The sequence below is a fragment of the Pezoporus occidentalis genome, unplaced genomic scaffold (genome assembly GCF_034315485.1).
Source record: "Pezoporus occidentalis ecotype Australia unplaced genomic scaffold, CSIRO_AGI_Poc_V1 ctg162, whole genome shotgun sequence".
Lineage (NCBI taxonomy): Eukaryota > Metazoa > Chordata > Aves > Psittaciformes > Psittacidae > Pezoporus > Pezoporus occidentalis.
This window is the reverse complement of record NW_026913447.1, coordinates 2,261,204-2,268,900: the sequence shown is the minus strand read 5'-3', so window position 1 is coordinate 2,268,900 and position 7,697 is coordinate 2,261,204.

Genomic DNA, 7,697 nt, shown 5'->3' with positions numbered 1-7,697 from the left:
CCTGGACGTTTGCTCCAGCCCTCCCTGGAGCAGCGGATGACTGACTGTGGCCTCTCTTCCAGCGTGACACCCGCTGCTGCAGCGCTAGGGAGAGGGAGCGCCTCCACACTGCCTGCTCCCCCCAGCTCACCGCAGCCCCTGAAGAGCATGGCCACGGAGCTGGAGCACCGCTGTCCAATATGCCTGGACAGCTGGGAGGAGGCCAGCTACGTACTGCCATGCCTCCACCAGTTCTGCTACCCCTGCATCATGCGGTGGGCTGACACCAAGCCTGAGTGCCCCCTCTGCAAGAGGAGGGTGACGTCCATCGTGCACTCGGTGAGGGCAGACAACGACTTTGAGGAACGAGTCCTGCCACCACCTGCAGCGCGATCGCCCGGCGTCCGCCTGACAGCAGGGGCGCCGGCGCACTCAGCTGCCCAAGGCCTCCATGGCCCTGCAGCACGCCAGCCACCAGCTGCGGGACGCCTACGCATGGTTGCATTGGGCGGCTTCCACGTGTACGCTTGGGCTTTCATCTTCCGCGTCCACCGCGCTGTCCTCAATCCCCTGCTGCCCTGGCTGCAGCAGCAGCTGGGCCAGCTGGTGGGGGATACCCAGGCAGTGCTGGCAGCGCAGAGCCTTGTCGTCTCCAGCCTGTGCTTCTGTGGGCTGGATGAGGAGTCTCTGATCCAGCTGCTGCAGCCCTCGCTGGGCAGGCGCACGAGGAGCTTCGTCCACCAGCTCATCGACACCGTTGTGCGCCGGTGCGGCGAGGAGGCCCGACACCGCGTGGGCCTTGGGAACGCCCGTGCTGCTGGGGCTCCTCCCCGCTCCTCTGCCTCCCGAGGGCGTTCTGCCTCCTTCACCCAGAACCCTCTCAAACTCGGCACAGAGCCTGCAGTGCAGGATGAGCCTCGGCAGTACCATGCTCCTGGGCTATGGGATTCAAGGTTCAGGGTGCACCCACTTTGGGTCTTGCACCTCCGTGGGGCTGAGGACCATGGGGACGAGATGTGGTGTGTCTCAGGCCCTTGGAGGAGCCAAGGCACAACGCTCTCTGCTTCGGTTCCCTGGCAAGCGGTGGGGATGCCTTGCACCAGCCATTTTCTCAGGGGTGCTGTTCTCTGGAAACACCCCATCCCGGTGTGAGCTGTGGGGTTACAGCTGCCTCAGGGAGCTCTGTGTGGCGCTGCGGTGTGGGTGTCCTTTTCAGGGCACTGGGAGCCAGCACTGTAGGTCAGGGACACAGCAAGAAATCTGGAGTCTGTTCTTGTCCTTGATTTCAAAAACCAGTCTCTGTGTCTGGAAATGACATGGTGGGGGGCTTGTTTTGTCTGGCCTTGCAAAAGCTGCACAGTTCAGAGCCAGTAAGGGGACCCTTGGGCTCTCAGTACTCGTGCAGATCTACTGATGAGACAGTACGAGAAAATAAGGATAGAATACAGCAGAAAAAAGTCCTCAGCTTTCTTAACAATATTAAAGGGTCTGGTGGATGGTGATGCTTCCATTAGAATCTCCTTCCCATCACTGTTACGATTTGCCGCCACGCACGCGGCTCTTGTCCTTTTCACTTTTTGACCCCTCCCAGCCCCCCAAGAAGCCACGCTGCCAAATATCAACCAATCCATGACACCATATGCTGTCCTTGTTCATGTAATTGTCATATTCTTCTCCCTCTACCCCTAGGCTTTTGCCAAAACCTTGTCAACAGTACTACATGTGCCTATTATAAAATTTAGAATTTACGTGTTTCACGCTTTTGTGCATGGTTTTGTGTCTGTTGCATATCAAATACAGAAATTCTCTTTCAGTGTAGGAAGAACAGTCAAAGACTCAAAATACAAAGTACTTCTCCTTGTGACAGTGATTTCCTCATTCCCTACTGAGCCTGGGAAGCAGAAAGGAATCATTTCTCACCTCCCCTATGGTAAGCATGAAGTGTCATTACCATGATCAGCAAGAAGTAGACCTGTATTTGGAAATGCTTGCACAGAAACACTTCATTTAACAACCCCTGTCCAACAAGCTTTATATAAACATAAGTGAATCCAGTTAGGAGTGGAAAAAGCACAGCCTGGCACTTGTGGTCTATCTATCTCATTTCATTTCTAAGCACTGCAGAACAGAAGTGAAAGAGTGAAAGAAATCCAAATAAATCTGTTACACTTAACAGCAACTGTTCATAAGCAGGTAGATGGATTGCATCCTCTTCAAAGGCACCACATTGCTCTTCTTCCAAAAGAAATCCCCAACATACCAAATACATTATGATGAAGTTTGCCATTAAGTAATCAGGAAAGCAATCTTTAGAAATCTTATGGCCAGGTCACCACAATTTCAGGATCCCTTTGCTAGAATGAGGGTCTGCAAATGGAAGGTATTACAGGTAAGCTTAAAAGAAGGTCTTCCAGGCAAGCTGAAAGCAGTTCCAAGCACAACCACACTTGAACAAAGCCTTCTCTACACCTGTTCTTATAACATGCCACAGGGTCTAAGGCCAGACTTCTACTCTCCAGGCAGAATCTAGGTGCAGGTGGTTTCATACAACTCAGACTTTGGGTTGTTATTTCTACTATGTTTTGCTTATTTAAAGTGATCTTTTAGAAAAAGTCAATAGATTCTCTTAGGGTTGTTGTTCCTCTAAGAAATGACATTAGTCTCCTTCCCATAAATTACTTTGCAGATAAACCCCAAAATTTTTATACTGTGAGACAGCAATCTCTCACAGCAGTTCTCCAGATAACCGTGTATTGGTTCATATCACATACTTGAAAAAAAGCCACAGATGAAAGATTGTGACAATTTTTCAGCCTCCCAAAGATGTGTTTTTAACAGTAAACTGCCAGCAAAGGAGCTGAGCCCCCCTTCAAGTGGGGGGAGAAAACTGTCCTGTATTTCACCTTTTGCAGCAAAAAGCCCTTTCATGACCAGGGTTTGATAAAAAAAAAGTATGAATTTATCTCTTCTGCTATGAGACACATATCTCTTACAAAATATCTCAAGAGTGTAGCCTTGTTTTCGCTGTTTTGTTTTCATAGTAGTGACTTGTCATTTCCATGTTGAATGAACAACCCAGTGTTGTGCTGCTGTGAACAGAACCTCTTCTCAGCAAAATCCTGCTCACCCAATCTTCCCCAGCTATGACTTTCTAAGGGTCACTGCTGAACTTTGAAAGAAGAAGGTGTCCCAGTGATAAATGGACAGAAAGGGATATGAGTCTGTTATTCCCTAACTTGACTAATAGCAGGTTTCTGCACAGTCAGAATGTTGGAAAGTGTGGAAAGCTTCTTGCCACTCACCAGGCTTTTGACAGAAGAGGATTCTTGTTTTAAAGCTACTTAGGTACTGGCTGATTTTAGCTCCTGGTATAAGAAAACTGGTATTTATTCTAACAACATTGCATTCTCAATTTTGACATTCAGTGTTTCAAGAACTGTATCAGCAGCAAATAATGGGGTAATGAAAATCATGTTTTTTAATGAGAAAAGCAAGATGTACCCACCTCAGCCATGCTCTGCTAATAGAAACATTTAGAACTGCCTTAAAATCCTTAGCTTAGGGTAGGTGGCTACATTGGTCTTCCCAATGATGTAGATAAACTCTGTCTATCATGAGGACAGATTTCAAGTCAATGTGGATACAAGTCCAAGACACCCTTCTGAGTCCATAAGGAGCAGTTTTAACAGGTACAAATAGGATGGATACTGTATTAGTTGAAGTATTCTGATGTTCTGTTGAGCATTCTCTCCTGAGAACATAACAGTTGGAAGCACTTCAGTAGATGATGCTTTCACAGGAGGCAGGTAAAAAAAAAATTATCTTCAAAAAAAGATTGTAGTGTCTTAAGAGCAATCAATGTTCCCCTGCATTTAAAAAATACTTATTTGTGGAAATATTATCTTCTGAACCAGTTAAAATAATTCCTTTTTTCCCTTTTTTTTTCATCTAAGTTTTCCTGATTTTTTTTTTCTTTTGAGCACTGCTGATGTAATTGGATTTTTCTTTGGTATCCCATGAGTGAATGGAGGTCCAGAATTACCAGAAACATAGCAGCATGCTGAGATGAATGGAACACCTCTTCCTCTTCTGACTTACAGCAGGAAAACTAGAAAGTTTTGGAACATCTCTGACTAGAGGATGAAAGCAAAATAGGAATACTTACTTCTGGCAAAGCCAGCACTAGCAACAGTCCAATCCTCAGTGAGAGCAAGTATCCCATAGCTCCTATCAGAAATATTAAAAGAGAAATTGTCCATCTGTGAAAAAAAGAGCTGAGTGAGCTGTGTTGCATGTAGCTTGCAGTTGGCTGAGACTTGGGCTGAAAGGCTAAGTCCAAATTCAGTTTTACTGCACTCCGTGAAGGTGGCATCCATCTGCTTTCTACGTGTCCACTGGAGATGCAGAGTGACGAAAAAATTAATACTAGAAGTCAGTCCTGTTTTCGTGAGAGAACTTCTGATTCCTGTCTACTTGTTAAACAAAAGGCTTGCACAGAAGCCAGGCAGAGTACGCTGTGAAACAAGTCAGCTGCAGAAAGATGGATGTAACAGTTAAAAAAAATACATAGAATCACAGAATAGTTAGGGTTGGAAAGGACCTTAAGATCATCTAGTTCCAACCCCTCTACAATGGGCAGGGACACCTCACACTAAACCATCTCACCCAAGGCCTCGTCCAACCTGGTCTTGAACACTGCCAGGGATGGAGCATTCACAGCCTCCCTGGGCAACCCATTCCAGTACCTCACCACCCCAACAGGAAAGAATTTCCTTCTTATATCCAACCTAAACTTCCCCTGTTTAAGTTTTAACCCATTACCCCTTGTCCTATCACTACAGTCCCTAATGAAGAGTCCCTCCCCAGCATCCCTATAGGCCCCCTTCAGATACTGGAAGGCTGCTGTGAGGTCTCCATGCAGCCTTCTCTTCTCCAGGCTGAACAGCCCCAACTTCCTCAGCCTGTCTTCATACAGGAGGTGCTCCAGTCCCCTGATCATCCTTGTGGCCCTTCTCTGGACTTCCTCCAACAGTTTCATGTCCTTTTTATGCTGAGGACACCAGAACTGCATGCAATACTCCAGGTGAGGTCTCACAAGAGCAGAGTAGAGGGGCAGGATCACCTCCTTCGACCTGCTGGTCACGCTCCTTTTGATGCAGCCCAGGATACAGTTGATTTCTGGGCTGCAAGCGCACACTGAAGCAGGCTCGTGTTCATTTTCTCATCAACCAACACCCCCAGGTCCTTCTCCACAGGGCTGCTCTGAATCTCTTCTCTGCCCAACCTGTAGCTGTGCCTGGGATTGCCCCGACCCAGGTGTAGGACCTTGCACTTGGCATGGTTAAACTTCATGAGGTTAGCATCGACCCACCTCACAAGCATGTCGAGGTCCCTCTGGATGGCATTCCTTCCCTCCAGTGTATCAAGCGAACCACACAGCTTGGTGTCATCGGCAAACTTGCTGAGGGCGCACTCAATCCCACTGTCCATGTCAGCGACAAAGATGTTGAACAAGAGCGGTCCCAACACCGATCCCTGAGGGTCACCACTCATTACTGGTCTCCAGCTGGACACTGAGCCATTGACCACAACTCTTTGTGTGCAGCCATCCAGCCAGTTCTTTATCCACCGAGTGGTCCATCCATCAAATTGATGTCTCCCCAATTTAGAGACAAGGATGTTGTGTGGGACAATGTTGAACGCTTTGCACAAGTCCAGGTAGATGACATCAACTGCTCTACCCCTGAAACACAGAGAAGGAAAATGAGATAGAATATATATATCTGATCTGACAAATACTTAATTAGAAAAATGAGAAATGGAGTATTTTAAAAAGTTGCGGGTTTATTTTTTTTTAAGTATTTGAAGTATTTATAAGCATTTAAAAATATTGAAGTATTTTAAAATGACTTTAAAAAGAAGGCCTGGATTTTTAGAACAGCTGAAGTGGGACAAGATACAGCAGTTCTAATTTTCCTAAAGCACAGTTAGCACTTCTTTGGAGTCTCACCTGAAGAAACATAAATTCCTTTATCAGTCTAGTAGTGAGACATATCCATCTGACTGAAAGATACTGAAGTTTCAAACCTTTGAGCATAATATTATTTTATCGGGTTAAATCATATATACTGTCTTAGAAACTTGAATTTAAATATCCTTTATAAATAAGGGCTGTTTGAAATGATTTTGCTCTTTTGTGCTTCATTTTGACACATTTTACATCTTAATACATGGTTTTGACCTCGGTTTCTTCAGTAGACTCAATTAGAAAGCTTAAAATAACCCCAAACTTCTTCCAGAAGAAACCCAAAAACCTTCTTCCAGGAAGTTTAAAAAAAGAAAACCATGCCAGAACCAAAACCAAACCACATCCATTCCAAACAAAACCCCCAAAAAGCTACTGAAAACACCCTGCACCAACCAAGAAAACACCAAAGAAATAATTAAAATAGGAAGATGAAAAAGACCACGCTACAAAATTAAGAACATGAAATCTTGATTATTAAGGGAGTCAGAGAGTAATGAAGAAAATGGCTCTTCCCATTGGCTGCCACTAAATAGACATCTTCAGCAGAAGTCTCTGTTAGAACTCTGGCTGAGACATTTGTAGTAAGGAACAGTAAAGAGATGCCAAGTTACGTGAAAATACAGCTTAAGATACACTGGACTGGGATCTATGTTTTATGTCCAAATATACTGCCTCAGTAAAGAAAGAGAGATGGGTATATTTCATGGGCAACATATAGGGAAGTTGTATTTTGAGGTTGCCTAGCTCCTCAAAATTGCACTTACACCTTCTGAAGTTGGAAAAGAGTGTGTCCAAGCTGTAGAACAGATACTGCAGAGATTCTACACAGGTGTTGAGAAATCGTGTGTGGCACTGGAAAATGTATATAAGCTACATCTGCACCACAATTTGTAAAATTTTTGTCAGAAACAAGGAACAAATCTTCATTAATATCTACTACCCACACAGTAAGTACAACCCTGAAACTTGCTTTTGAAATCATATTGAACAGCTTTACACAAGGCAGAACAGGTAAGACATCAAGAGACCACCATGGTCCTCAACTAGGATATTTTCAAACAAGCTAAAAATAAAGGAAGGTGTTACCTTTTTCTGATGTATAAAGACACAACAAATAGAAGGTTAATTATTTTAATGAAAAATATTGGCATGTCATGTAAGGAAGTGACCTCTTTCAGTGGGTTTCTCAGACACCATTTAAAATTAAAGGTGGGAAAAAAACCAGCAACCCTGTAGCATCCAGTACCAACCAGGGTTGCCCAGAGAGAAGTAAATGTGTAGAACGCAGTACACGGTTGGTCTGGATGACTTGAAGGCTGAACACAGACTTAGTGACAACTTCTGCCATATGGATTTAAATAAGAAGGGAAGGAATCCTCCCTCCCTCTCAACTAGAGCAGTATCAGTACTTCTGGACAGTAATGAGGAGTGATCCAAATACCAGGGAACTTGGTATTACATGAAACTGAGCTGTGGGTTTGTAAATGGAGATGGAACAGGACCATTTGGAATTGCAGGATGCATCAGACAGGAGGTGTTCAAGGCTGATCTTGAATTTGAAAATTCATCTGCACACAGGACTGTTCAGAATCAAAAAAAGCCCTCTTGCACCCAAAATAAATAGATTTTCTCAAGGAATCATTATACTTTGCCAGCACTCACAGAGTGCATTTAGTCTAAGAAGGATGCA